Source organism: Hippocampus bargibanti, linkage group LG02 (genome assembly GCF_051943395.1).
Source record: "Hippocampus bargibanti isolate YZ-2025 linkage group LG02, ASM5194339v1, whole genome shotgun sequence".
Taxonomy (NCBI): domain Eukaryota; kingdom Metazoa; phylum Chordata; class Actinopteri; order Syngnathiformes; family Syngnathidae; genus Hippocampus; species Hippocampus bargibanti.
Window position 1 is genome coordinate 29,608,741 of NC_142735.1, and position 18,760 is coordinate 29,627,500.

The following is an 18,760-nucleotide window of genomic DNA, read 5'->3' on the forward strand; positions in this document are numbered from 1 at the left end:
ATTCAGAAGAGGTTTACCTTGATACTGAAATGCATAAACTAACGCTAACTTGTTTATTTACAGAGAAATATTAAAAATAAGGAGTGTCCCGACTTGGGAAAATTCTAACGCTATTTTCATGATGATATTGTTGATCCTGACTTGGTACCCGATGCGAATAATTTTTAATGAATGGTGCGTGTTCAACTAATAGCAGTACCTCATAGCTTTGCATTCTCAATATGAATATTGAAACGGAGGTCCATATGTTTTTTTTATAAAATACCGATGTACTGTATATCTTTCCAGATCCTGATGAGAATGAAATAGATGACCATGTAGATGAAGACATTTTGGCATCTGACACAGTCGTGACTGTTGCATTGATGAACGTCTATCACCATTCAAATGCTTTCAGGCTGATCAATTACGTGCTTCATACGCTATCTCCAGGAAATCACTCAAATGGTGGAAATACATGTTTTGGTTTCTAGTGGATATTTGTATTTGCAATGGATTTATACTGATGAAACTCTCTCCAAACCATCAAGTGAAAACCAGAACAGGTCGCCTCCGAAAAAGGACCCAGTTAGAATTCCATTCCATGTTTTAAACCATACCACAAATAAAAACATCCTGAATTATTTTAAATGCATTCTAGGTTTATTTCATGCATATGTGGCTTGTTGTGAATGCATTTTGTTGTAATTTGCAGGTTTTGGAAAAAAAAAACTTCATTAACATTGCAATAATTTTCTAAAACTTCAATCAATTTCACTAAACTTAAACTTCTTTGTTATCTTATTCTATTATATGTCATGAAAGTGTACTGAAAGTTTCATAAAGATTGAACAAACAATAAAGAAGTTATAACAGTTTATTTGAACACATGTGACTTATGAATTTCCTGCTGAAGCCACTCAGGGAGCACACTACACAGCTAGGCTGCAGGCTCTGTAGGCTGTGGGGGAATAAATGAAAAATGCCTGCTAGGGTGGAAAGAGTTAAATTGTGAAATTGTAGTTGATACTGCAGGATATCCAGAATGGACATGGATGGAATGGCCAAAAACCTTTTTCAATCCTACGTGTAGCTAAAGATGGCCAACTACACAGACTTCACACCTTGATCTTATTCATCAGATATGTCCAAAGTCGGCCAGGTGTCCATTTTTGTCCGACGCGCAGCTTCCCGTCATCAAATCAATAATGCCTGGCCCGCATGTAGAATTAATACATTGGGCAGTATAGCTACTACCGGAGTGTGCTAAGTGCTGCCATCTAGAGGCTTAACTAGCAGCAACAAATGTGTATTGGTTTAATTGACTTAATGTGCCCCCAACTTTCTAAAGTGGCAATTTTCTACATTAAAAAAAAACATCTAAAATGGCAACAATCAAGAAAAGGAGGACTGTGAGGGCCGACGATGGGTACAATGGGTTTGACTATTTCTTGACTGAAATATGTAAATTAATTCATAATATTGCTGTTGTATGTGAAGAACGTCTGCCAAGGTTGGCCCCCCTACATTTTTTAACACACCAAATCTCGAACCCATTGCAAAACGTTTGGACACCCCTGATGTAACTGCCACCATTATTAAGTCAGTGCTTGCTATGACAACCACTGACTGAAATTCAGCAGCAGTTACACCTGACACACATTAAACTATAAAAGCCTCGCGAGTCATTCAAGTAGTGTCAACACAAAATTCAGCTGGCATGTGTTGAACCCGTTTCCGGTGTTGCTGAAGACCTTTGCAGCTGCTGGCTCCCAAAGCGCAGATGGTCAAAACTCGAGACTTCAGCGAAGAGAAAACTGGGGTTTTTGCCCTCACTTCAGCCTTCGTGAATTAGACAGAAATCTGGAGTCCGATTATTGGCTAAATTTGTCGCGTGCAGTCTTTTGTCTTCAAAGCGACACACAAGGCCAAGGTGGGAACACCCCATCCAGATTTAATCACTGGACAGTATAGTTGTATTAATCACATAATGGACTGGGAGAAGGCCAGAGTTATCCGCACCGAATAAAGCAAACATCAGCGCTGGCTCAGGGAGGCCATTGAAATACGGAAGCGAGAACCAAGGACCATCAACAGTGATGAGGGAGCTTACATGCTCTCTACCACCTGGAGTAGTATCCTGGGGGGACGAGCGGACGGCGGGGGGCGTCACTTGCCTGTCTGACAGGTAGGTCACACCCTCAGCTGAAAAAAGGCGCGTCACAACAACATCCGTGACACTCTGACGAAGGCGGAAGTATACGCCGAAACATGTCAGGTAATTGAACGCCTAAAATACACTGTTAGAAAAGAATCTGTTTTAAGTCTGGACAGTATATGCAGTGCTGTCAGTGGCACGTCAACACTTAATGAATCAAGCTGGTTAGAGTCCACTCCTGAAATGGCCGTTTATTCCTCCCATGATTAAACCCAACTAGAACTGATGCTAACATTAGCTGCTAGCTTGGTCATAAGCTAAATATGTGTGATCATGTTGACTCAGTGATATGACGAGCATCCAGCAAGATTGCGACAAATGTAAGATAAAAACATTTCACCATTATCGTGACTACGCGGGGGAAGGTTGACGAATACCCCGAGTTTATCATCTTCATCGAATACGTCTGTGTAAGGTCTCAGTTGTACAGGAGTGGTCCATCGATGAAAAGGCTTCTTCAGCCGTCATCTGTACTTCTTTGAAGGTGTCGGACGTTTTGCTTCTCATCAAAGAGGCTTCGTCAGCGAAATAAAAATTTAGTTCGCTGACAAAGCCTCTTGGATGGACCCGAAACCTCCGACACCTTCAAAAAAAGTACATATGACGGCTGAAGAAAACTTTTCATCAATCTTCATCAAATGCAAACAAATTCCAAACTGGGATCAGGTTGAAAACCACCTGTTGACCAAGAGAGTGTATATTACGATTCAATGTTTGGCTAATCTGTGATTCGACGAGATGACTGGTTAGAGAAGGTATTAGCAATTTCACACCTGATGAGTATGTTTGATCTTGGCCCACGATTTATTAAACGGACGCAGAATCCAAAATGTTTTGAGCAAAACATTTCCAAAACCAACAATGGAAGTTCGGGAGCAGACTTGCAAACCTCCCTTTGTCCTTAGCTTGACAAGTCACAAATATTTTAGATACCATGGTAGTCTGAGGGCTCATCAAACCACCCCCGCCTTAGGCATTTTTAGTCAGGTGGCGGAGCACGAGGGGACGGTTCATTGGGCAGCGCGGAGGAAGAGCGGTAGGGGACGATAACTCGAGGGGAGGACTGAATGCCATCAGCTATCTCAACTATGCTTTGAAGCCTTTAGGCACGGCTGGGCACGTCTGGGCCGTGCCAAACGGGCACGGGGGACCCCACTTTTCACCTGCATGAGTGTTTGAGAGTGCACAAGTGGGCAGCTGCGGCATATACGCAGCTTGGGGATGAGTGGATTACGCTGGATCCTCTCCCAAGTGTTGCATCAGTCCAGGATGACGGGATGGAAAAGTGTCTGAGTACCAATTGGCCAAACGCGTGATCGAGTGGCTCACTGGAAGTTGAAGAAGAATTTTATGCCAGGGTCCTCTCTGTGTTGGTGATTTTTTTTTATAAATTAGTAAACTTCAAAATAAACAGAAACAACTAGCAACCACTAGCTTCAGAACCACAGACAATTGAAAAGCCTGGAGGCATACGAGCTAACAAATTTCGCCCTTGTGGCGAAATGAAAGGCTTTCCGATTCTGATTCTGAAATAGCATTGATGTGGTGGTGGGGGGGTGGATGGGGGGTCACACTCCGACACATCTCTGACCTCAAACACATTGAGAGACAGAGAGACAATATAACACTAATCACAATTATTTATCCCAGGGCATTATTTATACTGGGCAAATGACTTCTACTGTGCGTATGACTTCTACTGGGCGTAATAAGATTCCACCGCATATAGCTATATTTTACGTTTTAAGACTCGCTCTGAATATTCAGGAAGTCTTGTTTTTGAATTGGTGACGAGTCCGTACGTGACGTCATGAAAGGACCGCCCCCTAACCGAAAAAAAGAAATATTGTAGCAGTCCTTCAATCACGTCAATGTCGTTTGCTGTACATGTTTGGTCTGAGAAAAGTGTTGCCCCCAAAAGCCGCCAGAAGAGGACATCCAAGCTCCATATAAGGAATTTATCAGCCTGTGGAAGCGGAGGTGGCCACTGGAGGTCACCATTTTGTGCCTCTTTTTTTGGAGTGAGAGATTTACCCCCAATGTTGCCTCAAAATGGCACATATAATTTTTTAATCAATTGCAAACATGTATGCTTTCCTCTTCAGAACTATTTGAATCATATTCATAACTGGATGTGTCACAAGAAAGCATATTCTCCGAATCTGAAGCCATTGTTTTGATTCTCAAGCAATGCAATACGTCTTGGTGTGACGTCACAAACTGGGGGCGGGACTTTCTGAAAATGCCCAATTCGCAGCTCATTTTTTTTGCAGATTTTGGACACTTTAAGTCATTTTTATTGGTATCTTGCATTTGAATAAAAATATCATACTGCGTGTTTTGGGTATTTTAGATGCTGTAAAACGTTTTTCTGATGTCAGTTAAAAAACAAAGGAGTGACGTCGGTTGCCCTTTAAATAGTGACAATTCACTAAATCAATTCGCTCTGTACCAGAATGGCCGGCTGCTCACCATGGAATGTGAAACAAACCCACTCAAGCAAATTGAGACATCTTTCACCGGATGCATTTTCTGGCAAAAACTGCGAGTTCATAGAACTCGACATGTTTCCGAGAGAGGCAAACTCGCAAAAGGTCACACCGGTCACAAGTCATTTCAACGGCTAAAACCAATAAACCAACCGCCCACTTGGCAAACCACCCCAGCCGCGAACCAACTATGATAACAAATAAATCCATTCAGGGCCGGAGAAGCAAAACCTAAAAGTGATCACTAAACCCGAAAAAAAGGAAATCACAGATAACTCATGAATATTGTATGACCAGCTCGTGCATACGTCTCCTCTCCCGTCACCTCAGCATGCGAGAAGTGCCCTTTGTTCACGGCATGGTTAGGAACAAGAAATTAAGAGTGAATATGCGCACCGCTTACAAGAAACCGTGAGAAATGAAGAAGAAAAATCATGTCAAAGTTGGAGGTTAGCCTTGATTAAAACGAAGTGCCGGGTCCCTATGGGATGCTTTGCAATTATTTGCAGGGATAAGCCATAAAAATGAAATACGCCCTAATGAAGAACACAGGCGACAACAGGGGACAGGCCAGACAGGAGACGATTTGTCTTCCGCAATTGTACGATTCATAAAAAAAAAGAATAAAAAAATAAGAAAAAAGATCACAAGCGCATTTGGAATTTTCTCCTGAGAAATCACTTTTTAAATAACTGATAATCTCGACACGAGAGGCATTTTGTCGCAGATGAATTCAACAATGTTCAAAAGTGTGCCTACGCATCACACTCTAAGTTTGACAAGTTTTGCCTTGGGGATGTGTCGTGGAGCGGGGTGCAGGGTTAATTTTATGCACACTTTCCCCAAACTAATTCACGACTCGGCAATATGCAATGTCATCCAAATGACACCTGTTTGTGCCAAGAAACATTGACCTCTAGGGGTGGGTGGGCAGAAGGTAGCAATAAATATTATTTCCCCAGTGCGCAGATTTGCCTTCATCGCAGGTGGGTGCATCGCCCTGACTGCACCGCCTCCACTTATGGGGATAAACATGATCAGAATCTGAATCAGAATCATCTTTATTGCCAAGTATGTAGAACACACAAGGAATTTGTTTCCGGTAGAACACGCTGCACTAGTATCATCATCAAAAAATTGCTAAGTGGAACTATACAGCAGTGGCGGTCCGTGAATTTCACACCTAGGCCTTCAGTGAAGTCCTGCTTAGTCCGACTTGAAAAAATATCCCTCGTAATACCATAATTTATGACACAACGGCTGGAGATATCATTTACAAAAGCACACGCACGCAGTACTGGGCGTGGCATCACCTTAATCGTCTACAACACAGGCTATTTTCCGGAGCAATTACACATCAATAAATCTGCTTCAGCAATTAGAACTTGTCACTATACGTGATACTGCAAACACTTAAAAATAAAAGGAAATTTAAAATCATTTGTCCACAAAGTTTTATGAAGTCCACCAAGAATATGCAATCTTTAACAAGATTTTACGCTAAATTACAAAATGTCAGTTTAATATAAGAAAAACAACAGGACGTTCACAAAACGAACTATTTGTTGAAAATAAAAGTAAACAAATGTTTTTCTTTTGTCTTGAGCATAGGCTTACCTACATGCGACAGTGAGTTGTCCTCTCCTTCAGCCATTGTGGGTTAAAAAAGCGAGTAGATATACTTGGTTTTTCTGCTAAAGTTTCCGGGTCTGATCTGTTGTCAGCTTGGTTGATTTGCATAGCGCTGCCTCCCCTCAGGGCTGAGGTAAAGTGAGTATCCAATCACAGGACGCGTACGTCATGTTCAACGCGAGGCCCTCTAGCTGGCCTTACTGTGCCAATTCGTGATCTGATTGGCTATCGCAACTGTATATCGACTACATGTGCCCGTTCATGTACAGCGCACAGACACCCTCACTGTTGATTCTGAAGGCGTCGGTCAGATTTCATACAGCCTGGCGACACAAACTAGCTGAATTCTGATTGGATTAAAAACTCAGACCTAAAACTACAACACTGAAAAGAGCATAACCAAATGGATATAATATAACATCAAGAAAACAGTATGTAGAATAATTATATATATATTTAGAAAAAATACATTTTTAATGAAATTGACTTTTATTATAATTATGATAATGATGTCTGATTATGTTAGGCCAGCAGAGATGGCCTTACTGGCCCTGACGGCCCACCACTGCTATACAGTTCCACTATACAGTTGATGGACAAATTAAAATAATTAGCTGAGCAAAAAGCCTTCTTGACTCTATATCCGCCGCCTGATCAAGAACGATAAATAAATCCGAATGAGGGACACAACCGTATGGGCCACCATCGCAACAGTCAAAAAGGGGCCGGAGAGGAAAAGAGCTAATTTTGCAGAGCGGCCTCAAATCGCCGCTTCCCGTTTCCATCGATCAGTTGAAAGCAGCCTTGACTGCTGCCTACAAATGACTTGGGGGCGGGGCTAATTGGTGTGGCGTAAACCATCGGAACCGTTGGTGAGTTTTTGATTTGGAATCAATGGGCCAATTTCTTGCCTCCAAGCGACGAGTTTTGCAGAATTTCACATGGTGTTTTATTTTGGTGGCTTTAACATTTGGTTGCTAGGATACCCTATGGGTCTTCTCCGTACTGTTTTTCTGTGCAATTTGAGATTGAACATAATCCGGTTTGAGCAATGGCGGTGTGTAGGAAAGGACGGGAAATTGGTACTCTTTGATATTGTATTTGATCGAAATAAGAAGCCTAAATTCTAGTCGAGTCATATTTAGTAAGTCACCATTTAACATGGCAATGGGCTACCCCTTTTGATGTACCCGCCTTGGCCACCCAGGGGCAGTATAATTCAGTCACGTAAAAGTGAAGAAGAAGAACAGCATGGTTTAGAATCAGAAAACCTTTAATCGTCCCACAATGGGAAAATGTGCAGTCGACTGCAGCAATTTGAAAGGGGATAGGGTGCGGGGGTGAAATGATAGAAAAACAAGATATTCCAAGCATAGTAAAAATGTCAGCAAAACCGTTTCATAAAAAAAAAAAACTGGACATCGTATCAAGAAAGGTATATTGATATATGTAGCTGTATTGCATCCACCCATATTTACAGTACAAGAGTCCATTTTTTTTCACATGTGATGATTGAGAATTGAGAAGCCAGACAGCAGTTGGTAGGAACAAGCGGCGGTACCTCTCCTTCTTGGAGCGCGGGTGTAATAGTCTCTGGCTGTGGCAGGGCTGTCCATCGTAGTTTTTAGTTTAGCAAACGTACGTATGTTGCCCACCTCCTCCAGAGAGTCCAGCGAGCAGCCCAGGACAGAACTAACCCTCTTGACAAGGCGCTCCAGTCTTTTCCTGCCCCGTGTGGTGATGCTGCCTGACCAGCAGACAATTCCATAGTGGATGGCTGAAGCAACTACAGAGCCATAGAAAGTCTTTAACAGTGACCGCTGATCCCCAAAAGACCTCAGTTTCCTTTGACATTTGTTCTTCAGCATCGATAGCAGTTGGTTCAAAAATCGAAAATATCACGTCAAAGTGTTAGCATTGTTAGCCATCGTTACGCTTTCCAAAAGCCAAGCTCTGCGGGTTTTTTAATTTCAACATTGACAGTGATTATTTATTGATTTATTGATTTATAGATTTATTGATATGGTGATTTATTTGTCTACAGGTTTATATATGTTTTCTTATTTGTTCATTTGCATATTTATGTTGTATTTATGTATTGATGTATTTATGTAAGTGTTGATTTTTTGTTTGTTTGTTTATTTGTCTCTTTATGAACAAAGTAGCTGTCTTTTTATTTATCTGTTTGTTTGTTGTTTGTTTACAAATTTATTTATTTATTTATTTATTTATTTATAATGAATAGTTTGCCAAATCACTGTGACTTTTGAAGCGAGTCTTGTGGTTTTTGAGTCTTTTCTTGAGGCATTGATCAAAACATGTTGGCAGTACGGGAATTCTGTCAAACGATTACTCAAATTCACAGAAAGTCGCGGAGGTTGGCATTATATATGCATGTCATAGGATCTTAAGTTCATCTGTTTGGCCATTTATGGACACCTTGACAGTCCGGAGGGACATGGGGGGGCAAGGCAGTTGTCAGGAAGCAGGTGGAGTTTTTTTTTCCCTGAAAGTAATGTGGCAAAGTGTCCTTGAGTTAGGAACCACACTGCCGGGAGTGGGGGGTGTGGGATAGTGGGGACTAAAATGACTCCTGCATTGCCTCGGTCAAGCATCGCTGGTATCTATTGACCGGAATAGCTCGTGTTGCTGTTTGAGTTTGTCGCATCAGTAAAAAAAGAACAGACGGATTTCCCCAAAAGTTTATGAATACATTCTTCGGGTATGCAAATATCAACAAGTAGAATTCAGGGTCGGCATTTAATTGCCATGAACTTGCCCCAATCTGTCAGATAAGACCAGCGTGAGCAACCGCTTCCAGCTCGTAGCTAATGATGTGTTATATTGTTGATTAGTGGCCTTCATGCAAGCAGCAAGATGCATGCAAAAAATATATATATTTTCAACTAACTGTCCACCGTGACCCTGGTTATGAACAAAAAGTACAACGTGGGATGACATTCTGTCTGTTGTACTGTCTCTCGTGGTACTCATTAGTGGACCGTTGCAAAGTTCTCTAAGGTCATGGTTATTAAACTTTTTAGAGGTACCGGACCCAACCAGTTTATATGCACATTCACTCAACCTTACATGTGTGAAAAATTAACATAGACTTGTAACCTTGTAATAAAAAAGAGAAAAGTATAGTTTTTTTTTTAATTCATTCATTTAGCAATGTATCAATTTTTTACATATTATTTATTTATTTATGAATTTAAGTATTTGGGAATGTATATATATAGATTAATGTATTTATTTATGTCCATCCATCCATTTCCCATACCGCTTACTCCTCATTAGGGTCGCGGGGGGTGCTGGAGCCTATCCCAGCTGTCTTCGGGCACGAGGCAGGGGACACCCTGAATTGGTTGCCAGCCAATCCCAGGGCACACAAAGACATACAACAGTCACACTCACACCTAGGGACAATTTGAAGTGTTCAATCTGCCTGTCATGCACGTTTTTGGAAAGTGGGAGGAAATCGGAGGGCCCGAAGAAAAACCCATATATATATATATATAGCACGGTTAAGCTGGCGTGCTAGCCACTTGACTACTATTTATTTTTATTTATTTATTTATTTATTTATTTATTTGATCATTCATTTTTAATTTTATGATGCACGATGAGCCCGTGTCATAACTCGTGAACATATTGCGTCACAACTGCTGTATCCTATGCGGTTGAGGCTCCATCAAACACCTGTGACCGATTCACCCTGTGGTTGGATCCAACCCAGGTTAAGAACCACTTATCTAAGAACCGAATGCCTTGTAAGTACAAAGCCATTCCACAAACAAAACGATGCTTTTTGAAGCTGTAAAGAGTGAGAGAACCAATTGGACAATCAGAAATTTGCCAGGGTGTGGGAAACATTGCGATTTTAAGAGTGCAATTTACGAGCAAGCCAAAAGCCTTGATTTGATGTCAGCGGTTGCGGTCAGTACCGAAGGCCCACAACAAAGACAGAGCCCAGCGCCGCGGCCCTAAAACCAATGACATATTAATATGTTACAGATCATTTGTTCTTCCTCACATCCGCTCCCTTCCCCCCATAAACCTACCCCAATCGCAGCCCCTCGGAGACCAAAGCGAGTCACGCAGGCAGGGGGCTTGTCTAATGCGCCATCCGGTGAATTCTGAAATATCAGAGTGTCGTCTCGAGAGGATGTCTAGGGAGCTGGGAGATTGGAGCTCGCGGCCTATAAAAATGTCTGTCCGTGGGGGATAGAATGTTCAGGCCTCTCTAGTTCGCCTGATGCTGGAGGGTCTTGAAAGCGCACCCCCCCACCACTTTATTTCTTTTTTTTTTGCAGCTCGGCACGAAAAAAAGTGGCCTTACAGAAGCACACGAGGCTTAGCCACATGATTAAAGACACGTGATTGGTCAAGAACGCAGCAGTGAGGGGAGGTAGTTTAAACATTAAAGAAACAAGCAGACGACAGTGAGATATATATATATATATGGGTGGGTTTTCTCCGGGTCCTCCGTTTCCTCCCACACTCCAAAAATATGCATGGCAGGCAGATTGACCACTCCAAATTGTCCCTAGGTGTGAGTGTGAGAGTGACTGTTGTATGTCTTTGTGTGCCCTGCGATTGGCTGGCAACCAATTCAGGGTGTCCCCCGCCTCATGCCCAAAGACAGCTGAGATAGGCTCCAGCAACCCCCGCGACCCTAATGAGGAATAAGCGGTACGGAAAATGAGATGAGAGATGAGATGATATATATATATATATATATATATATATATATATATATATATATATATATATATATATATATATATATATATATATATATATATATGGGTGGGTGGATGGTTGGATAGATAAGGTATAGATGGGTGGATGGTTGGATAGATAGATATATAGATAGATAGATAGATAGATAGATAGATAGATAGATAGATAGATAGATAGATAGATAGATAGATAGGTAGGTAGGTAGGTAGATAGATAGATAGATAGATAGATAGATAGATAGATAGATAGATAGATAGATAGATAGATAGATAGATAGATAGATAGATAGATAGATCCTAAAAAAATAATCATAATCACTGTGCATGCTTGTGTGCCGTTTATCTTTAAATCCTATACATATAAAAATATATATAAATGTTTAAATCACTGTGCATGCTTGTGTGAGGTTTGCCTGCGGTAGCGCTTCTGTGACCTTTTCAGCGCATTAAAAAAATAATAATCTTTTTCATTTGAATTATGACTTCTTACTAGGATGCGACCACGGGCAGAATTAGAGTGCAGTGAGAGGCAAACCAAATGGGTCCATGAAATGTTTGTGAAACCTTAAACCCTCTGTATTTATCCGGGCTTGGGACCGGCATAATAAGACACTGGCTTGTGCCCCCTTGTGGCTACATTAAACAAATAAATAAACAAACAAACCAAAAAGTAATAAAAAAAACTCCAGGAGAAAAAAAGTACTTGTGGCAGAGACTGAAGGAAAATGTGCATTACCAACACACGCAAAGGTAATTGTTTTAAGTACAGTGGTACCTCGGTTCTCGAACGCCTCACTGTTCGAACAAATCGGTGTTCGAACAAAATATTCTAGATATCCTTGCTTCTGCGTCCGAACATCAATCGGTGTTCGAACGCCAATACGACGCGTGAGTGCGTACGCGAGGGTGGAGAGCTGAGCGGCGCACGGGTGTATCGCTCTGTTCGTGACCAACTGTTGTCGCTAGCGGACATGCTGCGTTTTGCTCTAGCGTTTAATATAGTGTCCGTGATTAGAGAATAACAGCGGGTGGAGAACGGCCGGGAGAGGCAACGCCCCCACCCCCCCGCTGTCAACTCGCAAGTGACAGGAGCAAAGAGGTGGTTTCGGTGTTCGAAAAAAATCGCTTTTCGAACAGGGTCCTGGAACGAATTATGGTCGAGAACCGAGGTACCACTGTATTCTGTGAGTACATATGGCTCTGCTCGCGTTTAAAAAGTCAGCACAAAGTAAAAAATAGAAGTTCTGATCTTTGGGTTTGAAAGAAATTAGCATGAACAATGCAAATTGTTTCTAGTATCACAAGGAAAGGACATTGAGGGCGGAATACTGCTACATTTGGCTCTGATGGCTTTGTGCGCCTGTCAACACTATAGCGAATGATGCTTAAAAAGAGTGTGTGGAGTGCAGCAAAGGGGGGTGAACACGGATCTTCGAGAAGTAGAGAAATTTGCTTTCCTGATTGAGTCCGTTGTATATATCATGTGAAGAAAGGAACATTTTGGGTCCAAATCTCACTCTGGTTGCTTGTGATCGCTTTGAAATGTCAAAGCAAAAGGCAACGACGCAGACAAAGTACTCGATGGAGAACCGATGGGAAATTTGCATTGCCGACTCAATAAGAGACATCACACGAAAAAGTGCATTTAATATCCAAATCCCAACGCTTACTGAGTTGCCGCCTGCCGTACTCCGTATGCCAAAAGCCACGCTTTCCTCTCTCTCCTGCATCTGTTAGCTCCGCTCAATTATTCATGAGCTTGGCATCTTTGAGCAAGGCGACCTCCATCTTCCCCCCATCACCTTATTTGCTTCCTGGCACTCTCTCAACAATTACAAAAAAACACATCACACTCGGGCTAATTATGATGGCGGAGCGCCGTACGCTCATGAAAAGTATATGGATGCTGCGGGACGAGTTATTCAGTGGTGGAGCGTCAGGCCTACAAGACTTTCTCTGCTGGCCCCAAAATATCTGAATCACAGACTGATGTGAATGATATTTTGTCCATGAATTAGTTTGAAAAAAATCCAACATTTCTTGTCCCCTGTTGTGCTGCTTCAAGATGTGTGTTTTTGGATTAAAGCATTGAACCGATCATATTTCATCCTTTATTTGTTACCAGCATGAGAAATCGACTTGTTCGCCTTCACAATCAGTGGTACTCTAGCATCAAATACCCAAGGTCAAAGTGTCAAAGTTGTTTTAGTCATATTAATTAAACTACATTTCAAATTTGAACTAAAAACGAATGACAATTTGAAATTTTGGTTCGGACTATACCGAGCATCATGGAATTTCACTAGTTTCATCAGCTTTCGTGGCCCGAATACAATGATATGGCGGTCCCCAGGCCTTGACTGATACCTGTGCTTTAACCAATTAATTTTCCAGTTGACACTGAAGACTTCCTTCTCGCAGGCCTTATTTACTGAGTAACGCTACCCTCTTCTGGACTTGCAGTAAACCAATTTATATATTTTACATAAGTCACAGCTGCCGCTGTAGCTGCAGTCACGGTTGTATCATCCTAAAATAGTTAATCAGGGTTGGATTTATTCAAACATATCACCACTACTGAAGGCCAATGTGTGAAATACACGCCTCACCACTGGAGTTATTTATTTACGTTTAGTGATGAGGAATAATTTGGGACCCGATGATCAGTGGAGTAAAGTTGGGGAAGGGCGATATCGATGTATGAAGTGTCTGGCTGCCGCTGCTCATCCGCATAAATGTTTTTGTTCGTATCCACTGACTGTAAAGTGGCCTTTAGAGTTTTGAAAGCCATTTATAAATAAAATGTATTATTATTATTATTATTATTATTAGTAGTAGTAGTAGTAGTAGTAGTAGTAGTAGTAGTAGTAGTAGTAGTAGTAGTAGTAGAAGTATTATTAGTATTATTATTATTATAAAGATGACAATGTTGCTCCTGCTACTCTTTTCAAAAATATGCTAGCCATCATATATATTTTTTAAACTAGCATATGTATTAACACGCCTCCGTCCAATAATGGAAACTGTCTTCTGTACGTGTTAAATACAGAAATGGCACCCGGAATTGATGCCACGTCTTTGAATGCAGTGCGCCTTATGGTCCTGAAAATACTGTAGGTATACACACACACACACACACACACACACACACACACACACACACACACGCACACACACACACACACACACACACGCACACACACACACACACACACACACACACACACACACACACACACACACACACACACACACACACACACACGCACGCACACACGCACACACACACACACACACACGCACGCACACACACACACACACACACACACACGCACACACACACACACATTGAGGCATAGTTTCTGTTATCAGCGTGCCGTTAAGTGCATTTTTGCTGCTATTCTGCGGTTTATCTGTACCGGACGTGCAGCACTTAAGATTCGCCAAGGGTAAGGTTACTCTGAGAGACTCTGTGTAATTTGCCTGTACATTAAGGCGAGCATTGACAGCACTTTTTTCCCCCCCTAGAGTCGCGAAAGTGACACCGTTCCAACAGTGAGAGGGCGACGACGGAGGAGGCAGAAATCCGGGAGCACAAGTTTGGCGGGTTCATCTCATGCGAGAGATGACTTCAGTAAAGATCAGGCTGCATGTGGTTTGTTTTCTTCTCCCCGCCAAGACGACATGTAATTCATTTGTCTATATTAAAACAGCAGTCGAATAATGAGACTTGCGTACTGTCAGGCAAAATACAAAATCCTCCAGCAAACATTGCCCAAAGTCCAGTCCTGAAGAATCTGACCCTCAAAAGTCCGGTCCTCAAGAGTCTTGTCCCCAAGAGTCATCCCCAAGAGTCCAATCCCCGAGCACCCGGTCGTCCTCAAGAGTTCGGTCCTACACAGTCCGGTCCACAACAATCCTGTCCTCAACAGCCCTCAAGAGTCCAGTCCACGAGAGTCCCTCTCTGGCATGTTTCACATGTTTTCCTGATTCCAAGAAAGTGGCTTGTTGGCAGGTTTATGTGAGCTTTTTGAGGACTCCAGTCACAGGCAATGGCAACGAAACAGTCGGCCCACTAATTCTGCCATTACATGTCATCATCCTGGTTCCCTAAAGAGGCATTGAATAGCTCACTGGAATTCAACCCTGCCTCGTGAGCCCACAATTTCGCGAACAACCTCACAGTGTTGTGAAATCAAACAAGGCATGAGAGTTAAAGCCGCGTGTTATACCTCCCTTCAAGCTAATGACGTAGCAGCCAGAGGATGTCGGCGAAACAAGCCCCAGGACGGCGAGGCAAAGAAATCCCTTTGGAATGAAGGATCAACACGGCTGAATCATCAGCACACTAATGTTCCTACAATGTGCTGGCTACTGAGATTTGTGTCTAGATAATGAACCCCGAGGGCTTTTCACCAGACACCGAGCTGGCGGACCCGCGTGAGGTAGGCCTTTTCCCATAGCCTCCTGTGAGGTAGCGCGCTAATGATGCATACCGGTTGAAAGTGTTTCCGCTCGAGCGGCAGATTTAAAGTGTCGCGTGCTTCCATTCAGGTTGCCATGCATTTTTTGCTCTTTAGACTACTGAATGCTATATGACGAGGGACCCGGAAAAAGTTTCAATTGTACAGATGAGCCTGAAACAAGGCTGCCGTTGACCACGTGTCCGGTTTGTAATGTCAAAGCTTATGGTCGGTTATCAGAAAAGACTTGATTTTTTGTGAGCCTTTGCAACCAATCACCGATTTGACGGTTCAGAATGTCGCGAACATGTGCTGTTGTTTGTGTGGGAATGTATTTTGAGTCATGTAAAAATAGTCCTGATGGCCACTTGTGACATGATGCACCCAATCAAGATTTTTTTCTACCCTTAACGGGCAATTTCAAAACCTTGTGACCAAGAATGCTATATGGTAGTGCTGTTCATAATTGATGAACCATTGTTATTAAAAATCAAAATCAAAATAAAATATGTGGTGCTCCTTACACTTCTACTACCTCATCATACATCTTATGCACCTGGTTTTCACAACTCTTGTGTCAGACTTTTGAAGCACACATCCCGAGAATCCACCATCCATCCATCCATCCATTTTCCAGACCGCATTATCATCATTAGGGTTGCGGGGGCTGCTGGAGCCTATCCCAACCGCCCTGAATTGGTTGCCAGCCAATTGCAGGGCAACCCACCATACACAAAGGTGGAAAAGATGTACTTTATTTCTTTAACGCCCCCCACCCCCCACCACCACCACTACCACCGCATCCACGGGTAAAGCCACTGGACCTGTTCCTGGTGCTGACTGGTTTATCACTTGCGGATGACTGTGTGAGTCCCAGCATGGGAAGCGTCACCAGTGTATAATGTGCACCCAAAAGCCTCAATTTGATTTAAAAGATGACCCAGCGCCTTGTAATCCAGTGCACCTTACACAGAAGTCAGATTGCCCCACAACAGGTCTCGCAACGACTGTCAGCAGCCAATGACTACGCCAACCCACCAACCGCTCTCCTCCCCACCACCACAGATTGGTTAAAAAAATGATGATTCTCTCTGGTTCAGGGCTCTTCACGGTGTTAGAAGCTGATAGTAAAATCAGCAGTAACCAAGGTGTTGAACAAAAAAGTTTATTTTAATATTGTAGACAGCAGAGATATTGGTCAGTCGGTTGAGGAGGCCAGAGAGAAAGAGAAGACCTCCCCACCCAGTTTATATATGGCGGGAGTATGACATCACCTCAAACAGGCCTATCAGCTATGAGGTAGAAGGGACAGAAATAATAATTTTTAAGTAACAGTTCACACTACAAATACGTAAGGTTACAAGATAAACTACACACACACACACATATATATATATATATACATATATATATATATATATATATATATATATACAGAGAGAGAGAGAAAGAGAGAGAGAGAGAGAGAGAGAGAGAGAGAAAGAGAGAGAGAGAGAGAGAGAGAGAGAGATAGAGTAACAACTTAGACCCAACGAGACAAATACAAAATGAGTAGAAAATAAGTGACATTGGATGTTTAAGGATGTCCAAAAATCGATCTAACAACCACAACCCCTGTAGAAGAAGTAGTGTGTAACCCCAGCCTCTTTTGAACACGCCTTTAAAATGCGGTGTGCCTTATATTCGGAAAACATTTTCATTCATTAAAGGTGCAGCTTATAGCCTTATATGGGAAAGGTTTGGACTGGATTGGATTTGCCTTTATTAGTCTCGCAGTGGAGACTAATCCACCATTCATTAGGGGGGCGCCTTATACTCCTGTGTGCCTTATACACCAGAAAATCCGGTACTTTTAGGGTCGAAGCAAAAGCAAGCCGACACAAAAGTCGCCTCAGCGCCTTGACGGTGCGTGGTCGTCGCATAGTGGTTCCTGGCAGTGGCCCCTGATGAGACCGCGCGGCGAGTCAACTAAGCATTCCGCGCAGCCACCCTGCCGCACGCCTTCCTTTCCTTGCTAAATTAGTCGTGGCAATGTGCTACCCCGCTCATTCCGCCCTCCCCCAGCACCACCCACCAGCCCTGTTCATTGTGACTCATGCCCTTGAGGAAGGCAAGCGCACCGGCACGTGTGTGCAGTCTGCCGAGTGTGAATTGAATGTTGGTGCGGAGTGTTAAAAGCATTGCAAATCTGCAGAAACAAATTAGCCCTAATCGCATTTAATCTATCCCTCAATGTAGAATCCGAGTGGAGTGGTGCCTTTTGAATGAAATCATTTCAATTAGGGGGAAAGGGTGATTTCCGAAGATGACGGCGATTGATGTGCACCGAGCCAACAAGACCTGGGAACAGTTTGTGGTAGGGATTATAAAATGAAGCATCATGAAGCAATGAGGTATTCCATCAAAATGGTTCGCTCCTGGGATGAAGCCTCATGAGGCGTCATTTGCTATATTGCATCATCACGTGGAAAATAAATGTCATGACAAAAAAGTGATTAAAAGGAGACCATGGATTGGATGGGGTGAAAATGTACGGAAGAAGACATCACACTTTTTTTTGGTTGTACTGCAGGCTGGGTTCCTCATTCTCGGTGTTGGACTATGGAAGAGAAAGATCTATGGTTGAGTAAAGTTCCCGTGTTGGGCCCAGATCCAGAGGCGACGTCAGCACAGATTCTATCACTTGAGAACTTTTCTGTTCACAACTCTCCCGTCGCAAAATCACACAACAACAACAAAAAAATCAGGAACGCAAATGCCAACGTGGTAACCGGACATATTCGGCGTGTGCATCTCCAGAGCTGGTTTTGGACAGAATCCAATTCGATTGAGTGAGATAATGACTTGATTCGATTTGGTACGGCTCTAATAGAGAAGATGTGACGATGTGACCTTTCTTGTCATTTGACACACGATTCGATATGTGTATCATAAAGGAATATTTGGTTGAATTTGATACACTCGTATCTTTTGAATCGGGAAAACATTTTTATGATACAAATCATTTTTCACAACACCCCTTCGACCTCTGCCTCTCAGATCGCCACCAAGTGTTTCCCGATTCGTACGCTGAAGGTTTGGTGACGTGTTTTAATCCAGAGTAAATTTTCCATCCGCACGGCGACTTGGAGCAGATAGGTGGGGGCAAAATTTGATCATCTGACCAAATCCAATCCTTTGAATCAAGAATCAGAGGTCAGAGATGGGGAAAACACTCAAAGTCCAAAGTTCAGT